At 39.4% G+C, this 26,060-nt stretch overlaps 1 protein-coding gene across 2 annotated transcripts in view; it reads left to right on the top strand.

Annotated features, from left to right (window-relative positions):
- LOC6505482 (transcriptional activator protein Pur-beta) overlaps window positions 1-26,060 on the top strand; it is a 505,448-nt gene that overhangs the window by 30,158 nt on the left and 449,230 nt on the right. The gene's annotated exons all lie outside the window — the stretch shown is intronic.

The raw sequence follows: 26,060 nt of genomic DNA, 5'->3' as shown, positions 1-26,060 counted from the left end.
AGCCTTTTGCCAAGCACATGAAAGTTGAGCATAGACGTGGAACTCTAAACGTAGTAGCTGACACTCTTTCCCGTCAACACGAACCAGCGGTATCTGAAATCAAAGACTTCGGTCAATCAAGATCTTCGGTCGGTTCAATCAGCAGAATACACGGATCTGATTGAAAACATCCAACGGAATCAGTCTAAGCTACCAGATCTCAAGATTATAGATAATTTTGTTTATAAAAGAGTAGAGCAGGCCACTGGTAACGTTGTCCCAGAAATGAATGCATGGAAATTATGGGTACCTTCAAACTTAAGACAAGGAACTTTATACAGATCACATGTCCCCCCAAACGCAGCTCATTGCGGCATTGGGAAAATGGTAGTAAATCTTAAAAGATTTTTCTTTTGGCCAGGAATGGTTTCGCAAATTCGGGATTACGTTTTGAAGTGTTTCGTATGGCGCACAACGAAAAGCCCCAAAGTAGTGTTGAAACCTCCGATGGGAAAGCCGTTAACCTTAGATAGGCCCTTTCAAAAATTGTACATGGATTTATTAGGTCCGTTTCCCAGATCCAAAAGTGGGAATATCGGCATACTAGTCATAGTAGATCATTATACTAAGTTCCATTTTTTACATCCGATCAAGAAGTTTATTTGGAGCCGGATTTGTGAATTTCTCGAAACTTCAGTATTTTATACCTTCGGTGTTCCTGAGACGATATTAACCGATAATGGCTCACAGTTCCGATCGGCCGAGTTCAAATCATTTCTGACCCGGTTCGGAACCAAGCATATTTGTACAGCTATCTATTCGCCCCAGGCTAACGCAAGCCATCGCCTAAATATATCAGTTCTCGCCGCAATACGCGCATACATCGGCACAGATCATTCCAATTGGGATAGACATCTGCCGGAGCCCTTAGAGCCAATATCCATCAAAGTACTAGATTTTCGCCTTATTTTATGACCTTCGGTCAGAATATGGTTCTTCACGGGAAAGACTACGAACTGCTGAGAAACTTCAAGCGCACCGACGCCTTGCAGTGTATTCGAAATAAAGCTAAGAATAATATATCTTTGGCACATGAAATAAACGCTAAGGTTTATAATTTAAGGACTAGATTGGTAGAATTTAAAAATGGTGAAGAAGTCCTTGCTCGCAATTTCGCACAAAGCAATGCCAGCAAGAAGTTTAACGCTAAATTAGCACCTCTTTTTATTAAAGCCAAAGTGAAAAAGAATGTAGGACGTTCTTATTATGAACTAGTGAATGAATCAGGGAAAAATTAGAACCCTACCACTTAAAGGACATACAAGTAATAAAATAAAATAAAAATATTAGTAGATATTAGTGATTTCAGTTAATGACCCCTGCTAATAAGATTTTAGGAGCATTAACTGTGGTGTAGTGTGTGGATTTCCAATAAGGCACTCATACGAAGAGCGGTCATAAGATAGACAAAGAAAAGCTTATCATCTAATATCATTGATCTGCGGTTACATTGTATAAGCGAACTAACATCACGCGATTCTTATCTATGATTTTTGCATATCAAGATAAGAGTGCTGTTATGTAAAAGCTTTTTCTTTAGCATAGTTAAGGCTAGATTTGCATTGGAGAGTCTGAAAGCAATAAGGCTGCTATCTGAGGCAAGATTAAAAAAATATTTAAAAGTGCTTTAAAAATTAGCAAACTGCAGTAAATCCCAGACGAATTTGTGGGATTCAGTTAATAGTGTTTAGTGATTTTATGCCAGGTATGTTATAAATTCAGTGCAGTGCAGTTTTTTCATGAAATTATTACCCCCCAGTGCCACGTGCCAGTGCGGCTTCGCAGCGGTTAGCACCTATTATGTAACCGGCTAGTACCAGGTTATGCAACCAGCATGCGGTTATCTGGAAGCCGAAATGGATGAAATATTGGAATTAACTAGTGCAGAGATTCGACGCGGGATCGCAATCCTTTAATATATTTTTGGATTCGACGACAATCCCCCCTTTTCGCTACACGAAGAGAAAACTCCAGCGAATTATTTATGAATTTGTAACTATAAGCAGTGTAATAATGTGAATATTGGCCTGCTGAAATGTATACAATGCTTTCAAATCCCTTTTGTTAATTATGAAACTATTCTGCGGAAGAAAGAATATTGTACAATAATTCGAATTTTGCACACCCTTTAGTTTTTTTTTCAATAATTAATATCTTAATATCCTTTGTAATTTTATTATTAATATATAGATTTATGTATATATAAGTTAAAAAGATTTTTTTAATATTCTTTAAAAAAATAAATTAATCTTTTTCACATTTTGTTTATTTGAGTATCGGATTAGAACTGACAATTATGATGCTTATAATTAATAATTACACCTACGCGTTGCTCCATCGCTGCCGCGATCTCGGTCGCGGTTGCTGCTGCTGCTGGCGTCCCTCGATGTCATTGGTAGCTGATGTTGTCGTTGTAGCTTAAGTCCATATCTTCGTTGCTAATTGGTCAATGCAAGTGCATTGTGTTGTTGGTGGATGCACTTGCCATTAAGTTCAGTGAGCTTTGCCAAATATTTGGGTGTTTTCTTTCTTTTGGCTTTCCCACGATCGCAAGCATAATCAATGCTTACTCAGCGCACGTGTCTTTCGATCCGTGTGACCCTTATTGGTGCCACGGCATCATATTGCATCCGGTGCACGGTCCACTCAATGCGTTTATGTAAGCTCTTTTGCAGTTGTTATTGAGAACTTATGTGCTTGGACTTAGCGTTTTATTAATATTATCTAGTGTTTGACATTTTAGGTGTTAACTCTTCCCCCCTTAAACGCGGGCGTCCTCGTTCGCAACGTAGAAGAGAACAGGGTTAGGTGGGGTTGGATCCGCCGGTGTTTTTGTCATTTTCGGGGCGGCTTCTTTTGGTCTGCACCTTCTAACTAGCATTATAATCAGACTTACGATCGTTATGAGCAGGATAGTGGCTGACGTATAATTCACGGAAGCCTCGATAGTCTTCTCTTCTTTAATTTTTTTCAGAATCTTAGTGTTATTTATGTTTAATTCTTTGATTAATTGGAGGGAGAGGACTTCGTTAATTTTAGGGTTTACCGCTGACAGTTGGAAAAGCGGAGGTTCGGGGTCTACCACAGTGACCTTTTCCGTTTTGTAGATGTTTACGCCGATCTGTACCGTGGAGTTCCTGTGCTGGATGATAAAGGATCCTTGAAGATTAAGGTTCTTTCCGTCCAAAGACACCATTCCGTTAAAGTCGTTCAGCATCAGTGTTACTGGTAGTAATTCCTCAAAATTAGGCACATGTTGGCTGTTGATTGCCTTGCATTCCGGTGGTCTTAGGTTTAATAGAGCGCTTACGCAAGTGTCGTTGCTTAAGTCTAACAGTGTATCCTTAACACAAATGGTTCTATCATTATGCGATTCACATGGTTTTGATATCGCGAATAGTTCCTTTTGTCGTATTCTTTTATGTCGAATGTATGGATGATTTTGAATGTTCCCTCTTGTTTGGCCGCAAGTCCAGTCTCAAGTGAGATCACTTGTGAATTTGAATAACCGAGGACCGTGGACAGGCTGAAAACAAGTTGGTATGAATAGTCTGAAAGTTAGTTTCTGATGTTATTCTTGTGTATTATTTTACCGGATTGAGTTTTTATTGTAGTGTTATTATTTTCTTTGACTGTTTCTTTTTTATAGCGTGGGGTAAGTTTGGTACCTAGTCTTTTGTCGATTTTTACATGAACTGTATCTTCTGTCTCATATTTTTTTGGGTGTAATTTATCCTGATTATGGTATTCTAGTTCGGCTACCTGTTTTTTTTGTATTTTTTCCCTGATTTCGGTCCGCTGTTTCTCTATGTCCTCTGTGGTGTTCGGAGTGGACCCCCTGAAAAACACCTCAACTGGTTTTTCCTTTATTACTGAATGGATGGACCCATTATATTCTTAGACTGATTTGAAAATTAGGTCTTCGAATGTCATACTCCCGTTGTCTTTTTTAATGCATCTCATGATTTCTGAAAGTGTTGAATGAAATCGTTCTACCTGACCATTACTGGTTGAAGCGTATGGGGCTGTTGTATGGACTGATGTTTTAAGTTGATCTTCTAAAAGGAATCGAATCGCTGCAGAGTTTAAAGCGCGTTCGTTGTCCATTACTACCCACTTGGGCATGCCGAATGCTATCAGAATTTCTCTCAAAGGAGCTTTAATGTCCTCAGAGGCCCTTGAGTTTAATATCTTGATTTGGGCGTATTTTGAGGACTTGTCGAGACCAGTTAGAATATTGTTTTTTTCTGTAATATAAATGTCTATGTGGATGATTTCTCCTGGGTACTTAGGGATGGGAGTTGGTTGGATTGCCCCCTTCGGTGGGTGTCTATCGTATTTGGATTCTCTACATGTTTGACAGGATTGGACTATTGCCTGAATTTTCTTTTGAGCTTGTGGGAAGAAGTATTTTTTAAGAATTTGTATTTTGTTTTCGTTTGCGTCTCTGTGTGCCCTTTTGTGCTCTAATGTAATGATCTGATTCTGGGTTGTTTCTGATGGTACATCTTCAACTTGATTACTAGTAAACCTAACTTTGTAAGACTTGAAGTGCGTAGGATAAATAGTTTGAATTTTTCCCATTATTTCTTCTGAAGTGTAGATACCATTGATAATTCTGGGATCTAATCGGGCTCGGAGTATATTAATGATTTCCTGTTCTGTGTAAGAAATATTTTTTATTATATGGCGATGAAAAGTTGGAAATGGAATTTCGAAGTTATACGCATCAGTGTTTTCTTTTAATAAAAAAATTTGGTTTTTAAATGCGTTGATCGGGGCTTCTACTGAGAATATTAGATTATGTGAGGAACTTTCGTCGCTGTGGATTGTAGAGTCTGAATGGATTGAATTAATTTAATTTCTGGGCTGCATTCGCAGATAATGCCCTCCAGCGTTTTAGCTTGGCATTGTGGTTATTTGCACTATTTAAAAAGGTCAGGGGTTGGTGGTCTGTATAAATTGTCACTTTCGAATATCCGTACAGATAAGGTCTTAAGCTTTGGAGAGCCCATACGATGGCTAACATTTCCCTTTCGTTCGTTGCGTAATTTTCCTCGGTTTTCGAGAGGGTACGGGATATGAATGTTATTGGTCTATGGTTCTGTTCTAAAACGGCTCCTATGGCGAAATTTGATGCGTCTGGAATTGGAATTCCTTCGTGAAGTCTGGGTACGCTAATGTTACATCCCTAGATATAAGTGTGTTTTTAAGTTTTTCGAATGCACCCGTTGCTTTTTTGTCTAGGTTAATAGCTATTCTGCTTGACTTGTATTTGGATACGCGTCCTTCTTCTCCCCTTAAAAGGGCAGTTAAAGGTTTGGCAATCTTCGCATAATCTTTAATAAATCTCCTATAATAGCTTGTCATTCCTAAAAATTATCGAAGTTCCTTTAGTGTTTTAGGTATTGGGAAGTTTTTAACTGTCTTGATTTTTTCGATGTTGGTTTTAACTCCCTCTTCTGAAATCGTGTATCCCAGAAAATCAACTTCTTTTTTGAAAAAGTGGCATTTGTAGATTTGTATCCTCATATTGGCTTTTTGTAATGTTAGAAACACTTTGTTCAAGTTTTCGGCATCGTCGTTTTCTGTTTTGCTGAAAACAATGATGTCGTCGACGTACACATAACAGATTTTCCTTATGTGTTCTCGCAAAATGTCATCTAAAGCTCTTTGAAATATGGCTGGTGAATTTTTTAATCCAAATGGTAATCTGGTAAATTCGTATTTGCCTCCATTTACTGCGAATGCAGTTTTTTCCATGTCTGACTCTTTAAGTGGTATTTGATGAAATCCACTTTTTAAGTATAATACTGAGAAGAATCTGTTGTTTCCTAATTGTGCGATTATTTCGCCTATTTCAGGAATGGGGTACCGATCGGATATTGTTACCTCATTAAGCTTTCTATAATCAATAACTAGCCTGTATTTTTGTTTTTCATAAGAGTCGGTTTTTTTGTCGGGACTACCCAAACTGGTGCATTATAGGGTGACCGTGAGGGTCTAATAATGCCATCCTGCAGCATTTCTTGAATTTGTTGTTCTACTTCTTGCCTAAGCGATGCCGGATATGGGTAGTGCTTTCCGTAGACAGGGGTATCGAAGGAAGTCCTAATTTCACCTACAACTCTGCCAGTGTAAGTTAGTTTCGTTTCAGGATTGGCGAAAAGGTTTTTATGGGTGTCGATAAATTTATTGATTATTTCTCTTTGATTTTTTGTCATATGTTCGTCTGTTGGTCCTGTTGGTCTTGTTTACGGCTTGTGCCTCTAATTGATGGATTTTAATTTTCCTATTATTTTCCAACAGCAGAATATCATTTTTAACATCTATTATTGCCCCTAGTTTTTTCATAGTGTCGTTACCTAGAATTCCATGGAAGGTTTTCAGTGTATCTAATAGAAAGAATTTTAGTGGGGTATCTGATATGTTGGGAAGTTTAACTATTGTATGTTGTTTTATTTCATTATTCCCTCCTACTGAATTTACTGTAAAGTTGTTACTATTGGGTTTAGGGCTTGGTACTAGTTTCGCTTGAATGTAATTTTGGTTTGAGCCGGTGTCAATTAAGAATTTCAGAATTTTGCCGTTCCCGACAGTTACCTTAAAATAGGGTAAGGAGGAACGGTTTATTCTAAAAAATATAATTCTGACATATCAATGGATTCTTGTTTTTCGGATTCCGCTTGCCATGAAGCTTCTTCATCCAGCTCGTTTGAACTGGCGTTGCATTTTATTAGTATTTTGAACATTTGTGTTGCTCAGGGGTCGTTTCCCTACAAAATTGTTGTCCTGAGGTATATTCATATAGTTAACATGGCGTGAACGAATAGACTGGTCTACGTCCATGGGTGTTGGCTTTGGTTGGGGTCTGGGAGATGGGTTGGGGTTAAAGAAAGCTTGCGCTCCTGGTTGATTTGTCTGAGTTTGGTTGAGTGGGTTAGGTCGGTTTGGTGTTGTTTCAAATACCCTTTGTGGGATTGCGGGTTTTTTTACTTTGCTTGGGTAATAGTACAGATTTGGTTGAAAATTTGGTTTGGTCATTCGGGGTAGGGCTTGTGGCGGATACCCTCTAGTGGGTACTAAGTTATCTCTTCTGGGGTAAATGTTTAGTTAGTAATGTATAGTTTCCTGAGATGCTTCGAGATTCCCAATTTAGTTCAAAATCAAAGAAAGTTGTTGGTATACGGCTTGATAGAATTCGACTATCGAGTTGCTGCCTTGGTTAAGTGCATACAACTGATATTCTAGTGTCTTAAGTTAAGTGTCTTTAAGTCTCTCCTATCAGCAAAGTGTGCAGTCAGACACTTCGATATTGCCTCCCAGTCCAAAGGTGTGTTATAGGACTCGAGGACAGCATCTGCTTGACCGACGATTTTGTTCCTAATTTCTAATATTATGCCATAATATTTTGGGGACCCCTTTTTACTGTCATAGATTTTTAAAACCCTTTCTACACTTTTCTTTCAAGGTCCTGCAAGATTTCCCATCCTATCTACCAAGTCCTGTTCAGTAATTTTAATGAGGTTTTTAATGGATGATCGTTAATGGTCTTATGAGGGTTAGTTGTTTGGATGTCGAGCGAATTATATTTAATTTTTTCTAAAAATTCTAGTTTAGATCCTCGTAAGGTTTCAATTGGAGCCTATGTTATTAATTTGTATGATTTGATTGGGATTTCCTTAAACTTAATTTTTAATATTATTCTTAAAAAAATTTTTTTTTTTTGTTTAATTTCTTGATGAGGTTTTCCTCTTATTTTCGATTTGAACTATTAATTTTTGTTCGTGTTTGTGTTCGTGTGTTCGTGTGATACCTGTTCACGTACCTATCACGTTCCCTCTGAACGGGTACTGAAGGGATCATGGCGATAAAATTGGAGCCTGGTTTTTCCGCTAGGTACAATTCCTTTAGGAGTGCGTTGTAGCGTTTCTTTTTTAACGGAACTTTTGCTCTTCCGAATCGCGGTGTTTGGCGTTTTCTTAATTAATTGAAGATATAGCCGAACGTCGGGATTTTTTACCGATCTGAACGAGATTCGGAACTTGTATCCTTTCGCGGTTTTTTCACCAGGTCCCTGCTCGGGCGCCAGTTCAAAAGATTTTATTAATATTCTTTAAAAAAAGAAATGAATCTTTTTCACATTTTGTTTATTTGAGTATCGGATTAGAACTGACAATTATGATTCTTATAATTAATAATTACACCTATGCGTTGCTCCATCGCTACCGCGATCTCGGTCACGGTTGCTGCTGCTGCTGGCGTCCCTCGATGTCATTGGTAGCTGATGTTGTCGTTGTAGCTTAAGTCCATATCTTCGTTGCTAATTGGTCAATGCAAGTGCATTGTGTTGTTGGTGGATGCACTTGCCATTAAGTTCAGTGAGCTTTGCCAAATATTTGGGTGTTTTCTTTTTTTTGGCTTTCCCACGATCGCAAGCATAATCAATGCTTACTCATATTGCATCCGGTGCACGGTGCACTCAATGCGTTTATGTAAGTTCTTTTGCAGTTGTTATTGAGAACTTATGTGCTTGGACTTAGCGTTTTATTAATATTATCTAGTGTTTGACATTTTAGGTGTTAACTTATATATAAGTGATATGAAAATATAAGGGAAAGAATTTAGATTTAATTGAATAATGATAACTTTGCGATAATATTCGAGCATGGCCAGGCTAATCGGTTGAAGTTATTTTGGAAGAATGTTACCAATACCAGGAAAAAGTTAGTTTCCTTTATATTTTTTAATTCCGATGATAGGTTGTATACCGATATTATTATAGGAGAAAGGAACTATGTTGCATTGCTAGATTCGAAAGCATCAGTAAGTTGCTTAGGCGGAAAAGCAGCTACCGAAATTATGAGCAATCACCAACTTAAAAAATGTTCGGGAAATATCCGAGCAGCCAATAATAATAAATGTCCCGTGGTAGGGAAATTTGTGACTAATATTTCTTACCGTGACAAAATAAGACCTATTGAATTCTATGTTATCCCAACATTAAGTCATAATGTTTATTTAGGAATTGATTTCTGGAAATGCTTCAACTTAATCAACCACCTAATTAGTCCTAAGGTTGCAGAATTAGGTACTGATAGGGATGAACAAAAGGGAAGCCCAAAAATACACCTTTTGTCACCTGATCAACAAAGCAACCTCGATAAGGTCATCAGTAAATTTCCATCGTTCGATGGGGAAGGCTTGGGCCGTACCCATCTCATGGAGCACGTCATCGAGGTAGGCGAAGCAAAGCCAGTAAAGCAGAGACATTGGCCTATATCCCCTGCGATTGAAAAATTAATATTTGAGGAAGTAGATAGAATGTTGGAATTCGGTATCATAGAGGAATCGAAAAGCCCATGGAGTAGTAACAGTGTCATTGTAAAACGAGGAGAAAAGATTCATCTTTGCCTCGATACCAGAGTGGTTAATAAGGTGACTATAAAGGACGCCTATCCCCTATCACATATTGACGGAATCCTCAGCCGTTTACCACCAGCACGTTACATACCCGGCTTAGACATGAAGCACGCTTTTTGGCAGATCCCTCTGGAACAAAACTTTCGGCAGTACACCGCGTTCACAGTTCCGAACAGGCCTTTATACCAATATAAAGTAATGCCTTTTGGTCTGTACAATGCACTCCAGACACTTTGTAGATTAATGGACCTTGTGATCCCGGTTCACTTTCGTACAAGAGTTTTTGTTTACTTAGACGATCTCCTTATCTTATCGGAAGTCTTGGAGTTGCACATGCAGCTTCTTCAAGAAGTGGCTGTATGTCTAAGGAAAGCCAATTTGACAATAAACGTCGCTAAGTCTAACTTTTGCATGCGCGAAGTAAAATATCTAGGATTCATCATTGGATATGGTCAGCTTAAAACAGCTATCAACGAATTCCCCGTTCCCACTTACGTCAAGCAACTGCGACGATTTTTATGTTTAACAGGATGGTATAGACGCTTTGTGGACAATTATGCAACTGTTAGTTTCCCGTTAACTCAGTTGCTACGGAAAAATAGACAATTAGAATGGACCCAGGAGGCAGATAAAGAATTTTCTGACTTGAAAGGAAAGTTAACATCAGCACCGATACTGCACACTCCCGATTTTTCTAGACCCTTCATACTACTGTGCGATGCAAGTATATATGTAAGCTGGGAGATGCGGTTATGCGGCGTGAGCGAGTATTAGGTGCGAATCGGAGTCAGTAGTGAACAGTTGGAAGCAGCAGTCGGAAAACAATCAGCAGTCAGCCGTCGAGAGAGGGGGCAGTGAGTTGTCAGCAGTAAGAACGAGAAGTCGGTGATCAGCAGTCAGCAGTGCACGTCCGCAGACGTCCAGTCGAACATTATACGTTTAGCGTTTTGCCTATTCCATATGATATTGAACTTTAATTATATTGTACGTTACTATTCTATATTCTATTAAATAATGGCAATTTGCCTTATATTTGGGGGCTCAACCAAAAACAACGACAGAAAAAATTAAAGAGTGCATAAGAAAATTTGGTACCTGTGTAATTCTTGCATATGAACGGAAAAAAACAGGAACCGACGACAAAGAAAAACGACAGTGAGAAGAGGAAAGGCAAAATTACTGCAAGCAGCCGCAAAAGAAAAAGCAGACACACAAAAAGAAGTGAAGGCAAACGTAAAGCCGTTAGTTGTGCACGCGAGAGAATTATACACGCTGCGATCACGCATGATAATGTCAGAGACAAAAGAAACTGAAAAAGTTGCAAAAGCGATGGAAAATAAAGTTGAAAAAAAAGAGAACACGGGTGTACAAGGTGATATGAATTTAGTTACAAAAAATAATGAAATGCTCCAGCAGTTAGTACAGTTGTTAACTTTAACAAGAAAGGAAAGCTAACTTCGGGCGGGCCGAAGTTTATATACCCTTGCAGTTGAATCGCAGTCCGCTAGGTGGCGCCACGCATCTTATATTATTAGATATATAGCGGATCGTATATAGTTGACCGATCCTTATGAAATTTGGCTAATCGAATTATTTTGCCAAAAGAGGAATCCATTGAAACTCCCATCCTTCTAACTTGAAAAACAACGAAGTTATAGCATTTCCGATCAATCAGTTATATGTCAGCTATAGGATATAGTCGGCCGATCCTTATGAAATTCGACGAATCAGACTTTTTTCCCCTAAATAGAATCTGTACCAAACCCCATTTTTCTATCTTAGAAAACACCAAAGTTATGTAAATTTCGATCGTTCTATGACAGCTATAGGATATAGTCGTCCGATCCTTATGAAATTTTGTACATAAGATATTTTGGTCAAATATAACATGTGGAAAAAAAATGTGTGGAAAGTCCCAACCCTCTAACTTAAAAATCACCAAAGTTATGGCATTTCCGATAGTCGACCGATCCCGGCCGCTCCGACTTATACACTGCAAACAAAAGAAGGATGTGTGCAAAGTTTCAACTCGATAGCTCTAAAACTGAGAGACTAGTTTGCGTAGAAACAGACGGACAGAAGGACATGCTTATATCGACTCAGGAGGTGGTCCTGATCAAAAATATATATATTTTATAGGGTCGGAGATGTCTCCTTCACTGCGTTGCACACTTTTGACCAAAATTATAATACCCTCTGCAAGGGTATAAAAATTCGGGCAGACGAAGTCCAAAAAGATGAGGGAAAGCTGATTGTGGAAAATTTCGCAAAAATTATACCCGAATTCGATGGTAATAATATGCAAGTGAAGGCGTGGTTTTAAAACTTTGAGTTAAATGCCGACGCATATGGGCTCAGTGAAAAACAAAAATATGTGCAAGCTCGTGCCAAGATGACCCATACAGCCGCACTATTTTTGGAGTCGGCAATTGTGTATGAATACGATACATTGCGGAAAGTGTTGATTGATGAATTTGCTAGAGTAAAAGTAGGCAGCGCCGAAATAAACAAGCAATTGATGGATCATGTGAAGCTCAAAAACGAAAGTTTTCATGAGTACCTTCTGCAAATGAAACACATTGCTGCGCGTGGAGTCATAGACACAGAATCAGTTATAAAATATGTAGCAGATGGTCTGAATCTCAAAAGTGACTTCAAATTTACGCTTTACGCTGTTCATCATTTAAAGAACTGATAGAAAAGTACGAAGTGTATGAAATTAATCAAACCTATGAGAAAGAGGAGAAACGACAAATTCAGCCGAATAAAAGTAAAGTTTCGAGTAAAGATGTCAGCAGCCGGCTTCGAGTTTTCTCCCCCTGCTGGGGAGGAAACTGTGGAATCAAATCAGCTAAGTATTCTAAATGTTATTGAGACCAACACTGATATAAAAACTCCTCCGCAGTTTAAAGAAGCAGTTAAAACCATGGTTAGCGAGTTCAACATGATGAAAAAAACAGCCGAATGCCCGATCGAGCTCAAGATCGTGCCGGATAATAACATTATGCCTTTTCGGCAGGCACCTAGCTGTATCGCTGCCAACGAGGCACAAGTGGTAAAACTTCAAGTCAAGGAGTGGCTTGATACAGGCGTAATTCGGCAGTCAACGTCTAATTTTGCCAGCCGCATAGTTGTTGTCAAAAAGAAGGATGGAAAAAACCGCATTTGTGTCGACTTCCGGCAGCTCAACAAAATGGTACTTAAAGATTGCTTCCCGGTACCTGTTATTGACGACGTGCTGGAAAAGCTGCAGAGGGCCAAGTTCTTCACAGTCATTGATTTGGAAAATGGGTTTTTCCATGTGCCGGTCGAAGAAAACAGCAGAAAGCACACCGCTTTCACTACAAAGGAGGGCCTTTTTGAATTCAACAAAGCACCACTTGGGTTTCGCAATTCTCCAGCGGTTTTTATTCGTTTTGTCAACCATGTTTTCCCAAAGCTAATGAACGATGATGTTTTGGATCTGTATGTGGATGATATAATCATACATGCAGTAACAGCGGACGAATGTCTGAGGAAAATGGAGAGCGTGTTCAAGAAGTCAGCTGAGTATGGCCTAATGGATAAAATGGAAGAAGTGCCATTTTCTCCAGACGAAAATCCATTTTCTCGGCCATGTAATTGAAGAAGCCAAAATCAAGCCAGGAACAGAAAAAACAAAAGCAGTCGAAAAATGTCCAGTGCTGCAGAATATTAAAGCTCTGCAGTCTTTTCTGGGTCTCACTGGGTTTTTTCGCAATTTCATTCGAGGATATTCCCAGATCGCAAAGCCGCTGACAAACCTTCTGCGCAAAAATGAGTTGTTCCGAATGGAGTATGCCGAGTTAATGTCGATGAATGAATTGAAGGATGCACTTATCTCGAAGCCTGTTCTAAGAATTTATAATAGAGATGCCAGAACAGAGCTCCACACAGATGCCTCGAAGGATGGGTTTGGTGCCACATTGCTGCAGGGGTACGACGAGCAGTTGTATCCAGTCTGCTATTGAAGTAAGAAAACTACACCGGCCGAATCGAAGAAGCACAGTTATATACTGGAGGCAAAATCAGTGTATTTGGTTTTTAAAAAGTTTCGCCAATACCTACTAGGCTTTTCATTCAAACTGATTATCGACTGTGCCGCGTTCAAGCAAGTCAGTTACAAGCAAGTCAGCCTGTGTTTAGAAAGAACGGAAAAGGAGAAATGCGTTGAGCACGGACGGCATGCGGGGGCAGCAGTGGAGGCAAGAGGAACCAGCACGGCGTCGCGCACGAAAGAAGGAGGAGGAGGAATCACCGTGGAACGTAACGGTCCCGGGCGGGCCTCCGCGGCCGCGCTTGAAGGGGATAGGAGAGAGCGGGGAAGGCGGGGAACGAAGCGGCCACGACTGGGCAGCTGTGTGTAAAGGAATGCGGAAAACACAGAAATGCATTTTGGGAATGCCCAAAGGGGGGAGGGGGGCGCGGGGAGATCTGGACGATGGACCTGCACAATAACAATACGGATCCGAGGCCCAAGTGGGGCAAATAAAGAAAGCCCGCCGATAGAAATCCGGCGGGAATTGGAGAAAGCTAACGGAGAAAGTAGATGAGCGAAGGATTAACGGCAGGAAGTAGATTTGCAAGGATTAACGGGTGCCTCTGGCACTATATAAAGTGGGCCTCTGGAGCAAATCGGGACCGAGTCTTCTAGGGAAGCTGGAAGCTTTGAGTGAAAGACCTCCGTGGGTAAGTCTGACATTCAAGCGGGAAAGTTTCCTTGGAGGAACTATTTGTATAGGCTGAAGGACCCCCCGTGGGTAAGTCCGACAGTCTCAAGTGCGGTATTTAGAGCGAGTGCGAAGGATCTGCGAATCAGTAGCTAAAGGACCCCCTGTGGGTAAGTCCGGCGGCGGTACGCGAGTCAGACAAGCAATAGAAGTCAAGAGCAAGTGGGAACAGGATCAAGGATCCGCGGCGGAACCGAAGCCCAAGGGTAAATCAAGTCGGGCTAGGTTATTCCCGGACACGACACCCCGGGAGAGTCATTAGAATCCTGATCCAGGCGCTGGGGCGTATGCTGCCATAGATCCGGCGGGGCGTATGCACGCAGGTGTTTGGAGGCGAGTGACGAACGCGACCCGGGGGGGTGTCCTGCGGGGTAGGTAGGCCCTTCGTGCCCTGATCCGGCCGCTAAGCAGCGAAAAGCATATCCTGCCCGGCGTATGACTGGGAGGTGAGCCGATCGGTCTGTTAACACGGATTAGGTGCCGGCCACGGCGAAAGGGCATTCCCGGTGAGCCAACGATACCCAAGGTCCACGGCACCCGCAACGGAAGAGCAGCAGCGACGATGAGGGAGCAGCAGCGACGACAGACGAGCAGCGGCAGCAGAAGAGCAGCGAAGATGACAACAGCAACAACACAGCCCCCGCAACCAGAACCCGTGAGTCCAAACGAAGGGAACCGTGAGCCGTTTCGGCGCCAGGCACCAAGAACACACGACCTGCCGGGTGCAAGCTTTGGGAGGGCGTGTGTATTGGTACCAACCCGGAGCGGGGATCGGGGATCGTCGGGAGGACGAACGGTCGGTCGGCTGAGCCAAGCGGCCGGTGAGATTCACCCTTTTGTAAACTTAGCATAATAAAGGGGATTTGTTTTAAACGAAGCATACCGTGTTATTTCTGGGCTCGGGCAAATCACGTCGAATCTGTAAATTCGGTGGAACGTACCCCAAACTCTGTGACCTAATCGCTGCATTTGTTGCGAACAAACAATAGCAAAAACAGTTCGTTACAAGTGGTTTCAGTTTGTGACAAAGGTACAGCGAGTCATCAATGGCACAATACACAAGTCTACGAAGCGCTCGCCATTCGAGCTTATGTTTGGCATTAAGATGAGGAATGATGCTAATGGTAATATTCTGCAAATGCTAGAGGCGGAGATGTAGAACAGCAGCGGGCGTTAAGAGGCGTTAATTATATTGTACGTTACTATACTATTTTCTATTAAATAATGGCAATTTGCCTTATACATATGGAGTAGTATGTGTCTTTGCACAAGCCAATGCTAACGGCGACGAAATGCCGATTGCCTATATGTCCTTGAAGTGGCTAATGGAACAGAAAGATTTGACTGGTCGTGTGGGTCGATGGGCGGTCAAGTTACAGCCTTTTGCCAAGCACATGAAAGTTGAGCATAGACGTGGAACTCTAAACATAGTAGCTGACACTCTTTCCCGTCAACACGAACCAGCGGTATCTGAAATCAAAGACTTCGGTCCATTGATAGATTTGACCTCAGTTGAATTTCAATCAGCAGAATACACGGATCTGATTGAAAACATCCAACGGAATCAGTCTAAGCTACCAGATCTCAAGATTATAGATAATTTTGTTTATAAAAGAGTAGAGCAGGCCACTGGTAACGTTGTCCCAGAAATGAATGCATGGAAATTATGGGTACCTTCAAACTTAAGACAAGGAACTTTATACAGATCACATGTCCCCCCAAACGCAGCTCATTGCGGCATTGGGAAAATGGTAGTAAATCTTAAAAGATTTTTCTTTTGGCCAGGAATGGTTTCGCAAATTCGGGATTACGTTTTGAAGTGTTTCGTATGGCGCACAACGAAAAGCCCCAAAGTAGTGTTGAAACCTCCGATGGGAAAGCCGTTAACCTCAGATAGGCCCTTTCAAAAATTGTACATGGATTTATTAGGTCCGTTTCCCAGATCCAAAAGTGGGAATATCGGCATACTAGTCATAGTAGATCATTATACTAAGTTCCATTTTTTACATCCGATCAAGAAGTTTACTTGGAGCCGGATTTGTGAATTTCTCGAAACTTCAGTATTTTATACCTTCGGTGTTCCTGAGACGATATTAACCGATAATGGCTCACAGTTCCGATCGGCCGAGTTCAAATCATTTCTGACCCGGTTCGGAACCAAGCATATTTGTACAGCTATCTATTCGCCCCAGGCTAACGCAAGCGATCGCCTAAATATGTCAGTTCTCGCCGCAATACGCGCATACATCGGCACAGATCATTCCAATTGGGATAGACATCTGCCGGAGCCCTTAGAGCCAATATCCATCAAAGTACTAGATTTTCGCCTTATTTTATGACCTTCGGTCAGAATATGGTTCTTCACGGGAAAGACTACGAACTGCTGAGAAACTTCAATCTTTTAAAGGACAATACGGAAATACAGCGCACCGATCCTTGCAGTGTATTCGAAATAAAGCTAAGAATAATATATCTTTGGCACATGAAATAAACGCTAAGGTTTATAATTTAAGGACTAGATTGGTAGAATTTAAAAATGGTGAAGAAGTCCTTGCTCGCAATTTCGCACAAAGCAATGCCAGCAAGAAGTTTAACGCTAAATTAGCACCTCTTTTTATTAAAGCCAAAGTGAAAAAGAATGTAGGACGTTCTTATTATGAACTAGTGAATGAATCAGGGAAAATTTAGAACCCTACCACTTAAAGGACATACAAGTAATAAAATAAAATAAAAATATTAGTAGATATTAGTGATTTCAGTTAATGACCCCTGCTAATAAGATTTTAGGAGCATTAACTGTGGTGTAGTGTGTGGATTTCCAATAAGGCACTCATACGAAGAGCGGTCATAAGATAGACAAAGAAAAGCTTATCATCTAATATCATTGATCTGCGGTTACATTGTATAAGCGAACTAACATCACGCGATTCTTATCTATGATTTTTGCATATCAAGATAAGAGTGCTGTTATGTAAAAGCTTTTTCTTTAGCATAGTTAAGGCTAGATTCGCATTGGAGAGTCTGAAAGCAATAAGGCTGCTATCTGAGGCAAGATTAAAAAAATATTTAAAAGTGCTTTAAATTAGTGGGATTCAGTTAATAGTGTTTATAGATTTTATGCCAGGTATGTTATAAATTCAGTGCAGTGCAGTTTTTTCATGAAATTATTACCCCCCAGTGCCACGTGCCAGTAATTATTAATATTAATACATTATAATATTATGTAATCGGTTAGCACCTATTATGCAACCGGCTAGTACCAGGTTATGCAACCAGCATGCGGTTATCTGGAAGCCGAAATGGATGAAATATTGGAATTAACTAGTGCAGAGATTCGACGCGGGATCGCAATCTTTTAATATATTTTTGGATTCGACGACAAGCCCCCCTTTTCGCTACACGGAGAGAAAACTCCAGCGAATTATTTATGAATTTGTAACTATAAGCAGTGTAATAATGTGAATATTGGCCTGCTGAAATTTATACAAAGCTTTCAAATCCCTTTTGTTAATTATGAAATTATTCTGCGGAAGAAAGAATATTGTAGATTAATACGAATTTTGCACGCCCTTTAGTTTTTTTTCTATAATTAATATCTTTGTTCGTCCGTAGAGCGTTATGCGGCAACTACGTCAAACTTGAACTCGCGGGAGTAGCGGTAGGTCCCGGAGTCGTAGTCAAAGACCGTAAATAGTCTGACTAAATTTACCTGGACTCTGCAAGGGACTGCTCGGGTTGACCAGGCGCTTGCTGTGATCAGGCTGGAGTTGATGTGGGGTGCTTGAAGTCCTGGGCTGGTTTTCCTCAAGTACCGGTGGTATGGTGGTTCGGCTGATTCCTTATCGGCCGGTCCTACTGGCGGTCCGTTTCACGGGAGCAACACTCGAAGTAGGTTAGGTAACGCGGGGTCTACTGGTGGTCCGTTTCACGGGAGCAACACTCGAAGTGGTTAGGTAATGCGGGGTCTACTTGTGGTCCGTTTCGCGGGAGCAACACTTAAAGTAGACTGGTATGCCGCGGATTCTACTTGTGGTCCGTTTGCACTGGAGCCACGCGAAGTAGATAGTTTTTAGAGAGTCCTACTTTGTGAATCGTTTTACACAGGATCACATGAAGTAGTTAAATTTTAAGTGCCGTAGTTTCAACACTGAGTAACGAGACTATTGACTCTGATCTCGCAAGTGTCTTTATTTCAGATGAACAACTCTTATATAAGATGCTAAATTATACATCATTAAATCTAAGAAAGGTCAAAATCTGCTGAATCTGCTGACTCAGATTATTTGTTCATGTACTGCTTTCCACACGCATTTCGGCTTCGCTGTACATGTACTGCTTTCCACACGCATTTCGGCTTCGCTGGCTTCGGAGAAACAATGTGTATAAAAATAAGAGTATATTGCTTTCTTCTGACAAAAATTCTGTCATTTATGCCACATATTAATATTGTCTCATTAATATTGAATAAAACGAGACAAATTTCATTAAAAGATAATAAAAATTGTTGAAGTTTTCCCAAAAAAAGTTGAACGCTTTTCCCAAAAAAAGTCAATAAAACCGTGGGAGCACTATAAGAAGAAGAGCATATTCCTGTCTTATACACACAGGTACTCCGGAGCGCACGCTAGGTTGAATTAACTCTTTTTAGGAAAAGTGTTATAACTTCACCAATTTTCATTATTTTTTGATGAAATTTGTCTCGTTTTATTCAGAATTAATGAGACATTGATATGTATCAAAAATGGCCGAATTTTTGTAAGTTGTACCGAAAAACTGGCATCAAAATCCGAAAAACACGAATAAAAGTCGAAAACTTCAGTTTCAGGTGTAAAAATTTTGTCCTTTTTGTTCAACAAAATCGAAGATATATTTTTTTTTCAAAAGCTACAACATTTAACTATTGAAAAACAGCGAAAATTTTGAAATCGCTTGAAAAAAACGCGTTCAGGAATTTTTAAGCGCAAAAAAGTCCCGAAAAACGGTTTTTTTTAAATAAATAAAAATTGGAGGGTTCCAAAAATATAAAAAAAATATTTTTGAGTTCTCTTCGACCAGATTAACAACCTACACTATCTCGTTTCACAAGTGTTTTTTCACTGTCGCACCGTGTTATTAATAGGCTAGTAGGTCTGATGCTTGTATATTGTGACCTGTTGATGCATCTTGATTGGGTAGTAGGCCTTGGCACTAGGTGCCAACATTCTCCCCCCACCATTGAGGTGCGTTGTTGTTGGACCGTCTCAGTGAATCGATGTGTACCCTTGCGCTAGAAAATATTGTGGATCTTAAAACTAATTATTAAAAATCTAATGTTAATAAAAATACAAAAAAATTTTGAATCATGTGGGTGAGATCTCCAACATTGGTAAGATACCAGCGATAATTCTACCCGACCCGTCTCCTTCGCCTTGTTGCGCGCCCTCCTAACCATTCTCCTTGGGCATCTCATGAATACCTTCTTTATGGTTGGTCAGTGCGCATACAGGACTCTTGGTCCTCTCTTGACCTTGCTTCTTGCTCCCTTTTGGAGATGCATGTTACCCATGCCAGATAGGAGGTGACTTCTACTTCTTGAATTTCCTTGGTTACTGGCCCTTGCACTCTTTGCTCTTCAGTTGTGAGTTGACAACCTTGAGCTTGTGGTTTGGGGTCCGTCTGCGGCTCTCCTTGTTGATTCGCAATGAGTGGGGAACTATGTAATCTTCCGCATTTTAGTATTTTCTCCTTCCCGATGCATGCAATCAAACCTTGTCGTGGCTCGTTAGCTTCTTGTTGATCCGCAATGAGTGGGGAACTATACAGGAGCTGATTCCTATCCTTCCAATATCCTTTGTTATTTTATTATAAATATATAGATTTATGTATATATACATAAGTGATATGAAAATATAAGGGAAAGAATTTAGACTTAATTGAATAATGATAACTTTGCGAAATTATTCGAGCATGGCCAGGCTAATTTATTGTTCTATTTAAATTAATTATTATAAACATCTCTAGCTATTCCTGTCCTTGAGCTCAACGGCGGCGAACATCGTTGAGTGAATATCACTAAATTAAATTTTAATAGATTTGCAACGCAAACAGTAAATTTTGGCAAGGCATGAATTGAATAATTTTGGATTAATAATTACATGAATAATTTTAATTAGTGAAATCGCAAATTTTCTAAATCTTAATTTAATTACTACTTTAATTCCAAACGTAGTTTAACTGATTTATTGAATTTAAACCAATATTTTTAGATCTCTTCTTTATATCTAAATATAAATATATATATATTAATATGAATTCTAATGAAATTATATAAAGCAGCTGTTAAGCAGAAATTTTATAATGAAATAGAAATACCCGATAGGGAAAAATGAATTAAGATCGCTCCAATTTATATTTGAGTATTAGGAACCCCATGAAGCCTTAAGGCGATTACAGATCCGCCCCCGAAACTTCAAATAGCCATGCTGGAACCACAATAGGTATCACAGAGGATTGTGATATGGGACGAATCAAACGTCGTAGATCTTGCCAAGGTCGGGTGGGTCATTCTCTCTCTGTCTCTTTCTTCTGAGCCTGTTCCTCTCTCTACTCTACGTCCCCAAGATATATCCTCTGGACCTTGCAGTCGATCTTGCAATTTGGTTCTGTTTAACTACACAGCCCGTACACCCCCACGTTAGAAGTTGGCTAACAACGTAGGGAGTTCGAACTACACCCACACATTACAATCTCGGGATGTGTAAATGTGTCCACCAGCCCCACTTTAGTGATTAAAAATTTTTTTACTTTCACCCTAATTTCTCCCAAACCAAATAAATTTTGGAATATGTTTCGACAAAAATTATCTTATTGAAACAATACCTTTCGATTGGTATATAATTCATTTTGATCGGATCCCTACAGAACATTTTTAATTTTTCGGCTATATACAGAGTTTCCCCGCGCACGCCAAGGCATGCAGGTCATCCCCTCGTGGACTTCCACAGTGATAGCCACACGAAATTTTGGAATGCCCGCTGCACCTATTTTGCGAACAAATATATCTGTTATTTGGTTTTCTACTTCATTGTCATAAATATAGGAATAAGTATACTTCCTCTCCTCTCACTTCCTCTCTTTATCTCAAAGCGGACGTGTTTTTTTGTGCGCTCTGCGTTTTCATAAAATTTGGTTATTAGCTTTCCATAAACAATCGGTGTTTATTTTTATTCACATAAAAAAAAAAAATAAACAAATTACAATTTATAGATTAGTATCGCTTCGCGTGTGCAGTGATATATTTGGAGGTAAAATAATAATTTGATTAATTTTCCTTCCAAACATAGCCCTGCTCTGCTTCTTCATCTCTTACGGTGTTGCTTCTATTCTATTGCTTCTATTCTCGAGTAGAGATTCTTATTTCTCTTTCTTTGCATTTTACTAACTCGTACTTACTGCTCTCTTTAATCTCCCCCTTTCGTTTCCCTGGTACGGTGGTACAAGGTGCATCAATATTATTAATAGATTAATTATTGAATTTTTAATAAATTAATTATTTTAAATTTTTAATAATTATGGAATTTAAATTGGTCTGTGCGTTAAAGTCGTGTAATACGACAATCTCGTCGATTCAAGGAGTTGATTAGTGGTTTTCGTAAAATCAATGACCAACTCTGTGCGCTCGATTCACAGTTTAGTAGTCTTCAACTACTAAATGAGTCTCCAAAGAGTAACAAATCCTCTTTTAGTGATGTGCTTGTGGCGAATAATCTTCAGCCTGCTCAGCCGACAACTATGCAGCCGCTTATATCTCTGGCCACCCCAAGGGCTGGACCTGAGAAAAATTCGGCTTCCGAATGTCTCAGAATTAATAAGCAATTGTCTGATATGTTCTCTGTGGCATCGCTTCAAGTGATCCCAGACCTAATAATTCAAACCCCCGTAACAGTCACCAAACAGGGCAACCAACCGCCCGGACCCCCGGTACGTACTGATGCCGCTGTATTAGTAGGCACCAAAACCCATGCAGTTGATCCCACCATCGAAACACATATTTGTTTCCCGGCTTGCCCCTGATACTTCTGAGATTGATATCTCGGCTTACATCAAAGCCAAAAACAAAGTCGACATAAAGGTGGTTTACATTACAAAATTTGAATATTCATACACCAGGCACACGTCAACTTTCAAAATACGTGTGCCCTTGCAGATGTTCAAGACAATTTGTTCCGCCAGCTTTTGGCCAGAGAATATTTTCGTCCAAGAACATCAAGTACGGTACAGCCAAGTACGGTAGAAAAAAAAAAACCAAACCTGTGGGTGTAAAACTCCCACATGTTACGGCCACTGACCAACCTTCCACTTTATCTTCCTTAGTTTTAAAAAACTAATGTCTTCTCTAACACTTACCTATCAGAATATTATTTTTTTACTATTTTTTATTTTTATTGCTGTTGTGTTTCTTGAGAGGCTTGTGTCTGAAAATATTCAACTATTTCCATTGGTTCTGGTCTATTCTGCTGATCTGATAGTTTTTGAGGCACATTGACAAATTGATCATAATTTGGAGAGTTTTGACCTGAAGGATTTTAAGAGTATCTATCTATAATTATAGATACTCTCAAAATACTTTTGATTCAAATAGAAATCTATATATATAAAAGAACATCGTGTTTTATGTTACACCACTTATAAATCAAGAACGGAAGAACAGATTTGAGTGAAAATTGGTAGGGAGGTAGCTTAGAGCCAGGAGAAGGACATTCGACAGCGTTCCTCCCTGGCCCATACTTTTTTATTTAGGCAGACACCTAAGAAGAAAATGTCAAATGTCAAAATGTCAGTTACAAACGAAGTCAAATTCGTAGTCAGGCTCTCAAATTTAACAACGAACCAAAAAGATTGTGTTGCGCTGAAATCAATATTAAAACTATTTCTATTAAATAAATAATTAACAAGTGGATTGAAGTGAAGTGAAGTTTAATTAATAATGCCGCGACCAAGACGGTCGAATCTTTCCCGACAAAGCCGTAATGCAAGAAGAATACAAAATATTGCATATGAAAGGACTGAAGAAGAACGAGAAATTGCACGTGAACAGCGCCGCAATAGTATGGCTCGACTTCGTGCTTCTCAAATAGATTTCAATTTGCGACGCAGATATTTAGCTGATTTGAATCGAGCTGCGTTTCGATACGATTGCAGCAATGATTACAGCTTGCATCCTAGCGTTTGCATTGGGCAAATGGACGTTGTTTGCGAGTATTGTGGAGCATTAAAGTTTTCCGGAGAAACGCCTGGATTATGCTGCGTTAATGGTAAAGTGAAATTGCCAGTGTTGACTCCGCCACAAGATCCATTGTATTCATTGCTTTGCGGCGAAACACAAGAATCACGCCACTTTCTTGCAAATACTCGAAAATACAATAGTTGTTTCCAAATGACGTCATTTGGGGCAGACATTATCGAAGAAGGAGGTTTTAATCCGACATTTAAGGTATTTATTTTTGTACTTACATAGAATGTAGTTAAAGAATCTGGTTTTTATTTTGTAGATAGAATCGAGCGGTTTAATATCATTTCCAAATAATTTCTGTAATTTTGTCTCATCAAAAGACGAACTTATCAACAATGTATTTCCAAATATTATTTCTAACTACAAAAATAATGAATGGTTGAGTGAGCGAGCAATTTTAGCGGCTAAGAATAAAGATGTAGATGACCTGAACTACATAATTCAAAATAAGATCATTGGAACAATGCATTCATTCAAATCTATTGACTGCGTCACAAATGAAGATGAAGCCACCAACTATCCAATTGAATTTTTAAACTCTTTGGACGTGCCTGGCTTACCACCGCACAATTTACGCCTAAAGGTTGGCTCCGTAGTAATCATGCTTCGAAACATAAACCAAACAAAACTGTGCAACGGTACGCGTTTGGTGGTTAGTAAATTGATGAACAATGTAATTTACGCTACGATAATGATAGGAAAATTCAAAGGTGAGGAAGTTCTCATTCCGAGGATCCCGATGATCCCAACCGATATGCCGTTTGAATTTAAAAGACTTCAATTTCCGATACGTCTTGCATTTGCCATGACAATCAACAAATCACAAGGCCAATCCTTAAAAGTTTGTGGTTTAAATCTAGAACATTCATGTTTTTCCCATGGTCAATTATACGTGGCATGTTCACGGGTCGGAAGACCATCTGCGTTGTTTGTTTTTGCGCCTGATAATAAAACAAAAAATGTCGTGTATCACAAGGTGCTTAAGTGAAGAGCAACCTATGTACTAAAATACAGAAATAATAATGAATGATTAAGGAGGAGAAACAAAGAATATTGTATACCCACAAGTATTACAGAATTTAATTAATTTGAAAATTATTCTTTTTTGTTTGACTTATTTTTTATGCGTGCAACAACAATATGCCACAGCGAAACGTGGCAGGGTACTGCTAGTTTTGATTAAAACTATAATAATAATTATAATTATAATTTTTGATAATTGTATTTCCCACGGTTATTATAATTTTGACTTCTATTGTTTTCTACAATATGATTGGAATTTTGGTTTCTGTCCCTTTGATTACACAGGCCGACAATTTCCAACTTTTTTTTTCCTCCACGCATAATTTTACCTGCTCCATAACCTTTAGGCTCCCCTGAACCAAAGTCCAGAGCAAACATAGGTTCTATCACCCACAGTTTCCGCGGTACACCTAAGAGAAGAAATTGATCAAATTTCACCATATATTGAATTATGCAGGCCGTGTAGTGGCGATGACCATTATTGTTTCTAGTACATATTATTTTTACATATTAGCCCGCTAGGTGGCGACACGCATATTATATTATTAGATATATAGCGGATCGTATATAGTTGGCCGCTCCTTATGAAATTTGGCATATCGAATTATTTTGCCCAAAGAGGAATCCATTGAAACTCCCATCTTTCTAGCTTGAAAAACAACCAAGTTATGGCATTCCCTATCAATCAGTTATATGGCAGCTATAAGATATAGTCGACTCATATAGTCGATTTATACTTTATAGGGTCGGAGATGTCTCCTTCACTGCGTCGCACACTTTTTACCAAAATTATAATACCCTCCGCAAGGGTATAAAAATAAAAATTAAGATTTTTATTTTATAAATTTATTTTTAAATATCCTATTGGATTGATCGTTGATTATAAACTGATTTTTCAAATTAAATTTTCTTATAACTATGGCTTTTATCGGTGACCGCGACGCTGGCAGCATAGATGGACTATGGTTGAATAGTTTTGATTGGTCAAAGTTTTATGCTGACATGTAGGTTCCCAGGATGGGCACTTGTTTATGATTTTGGAGCAAAAGGGGTTTGATGTTACCCCTTTTTAGGATGCCAATGATAATGGCATGGGAAAGGATTTGTGTCTAGCCTGTTTGAATTATTCCCTCTCGAATATTATTAGGCTCTGGAATGTGTAACGGTTTGGCACATGTCCTGAAGGTACTTCGATCTACTAACAGGCTCCAGCCGTGCTCAGGGAAAGTGGGAGTGGTTCTTGTACCTTCAGTATGGACATGGTCGTCACGCGAATCGTCGTAGATCGAATAGGAAGGGTCCTGGGAGAAGGATTCCTAAATAGCATTGTTTTGGGGGTGAAGAAAAAAAAATAAAATTCCTTGGCTAAGATGTTTGAGGTGGCTAACTGTTATTTAACTGCATGGGTGGCGAGATTACTTCCGGTGCCCAAACAAAAGGTCTAATATAAATTCATTTTAGTTAACGTTATAATTCAGGAAAATCTCTTATAAAATAAATTAACATAAGGTGGTTTTCATTAACCATAAAAGATATTTTCGATGACAATTGATATT

The sequence above is a fragment of the Drosophila ananassae genome, assembly GCF_017639315.1.
Source record: "Drosophila ananassae strain 14024-0371.13 chromosome 4 unlocalized genomic scaffold, ASM1763931v2 tig00000054, whole genome shotgun sequence".
NCBI classification, from domain to species: Eukaryota; Metazoa; Arthropoda; class Insecta; order Diptera; family Drosophilidae; genus Drosophila; species Drosophila ananassae.
Note: the sequence above shows the minus strand (reverse complement) of the source record. Positions and strands in the feature narration are given on the sequence as shown.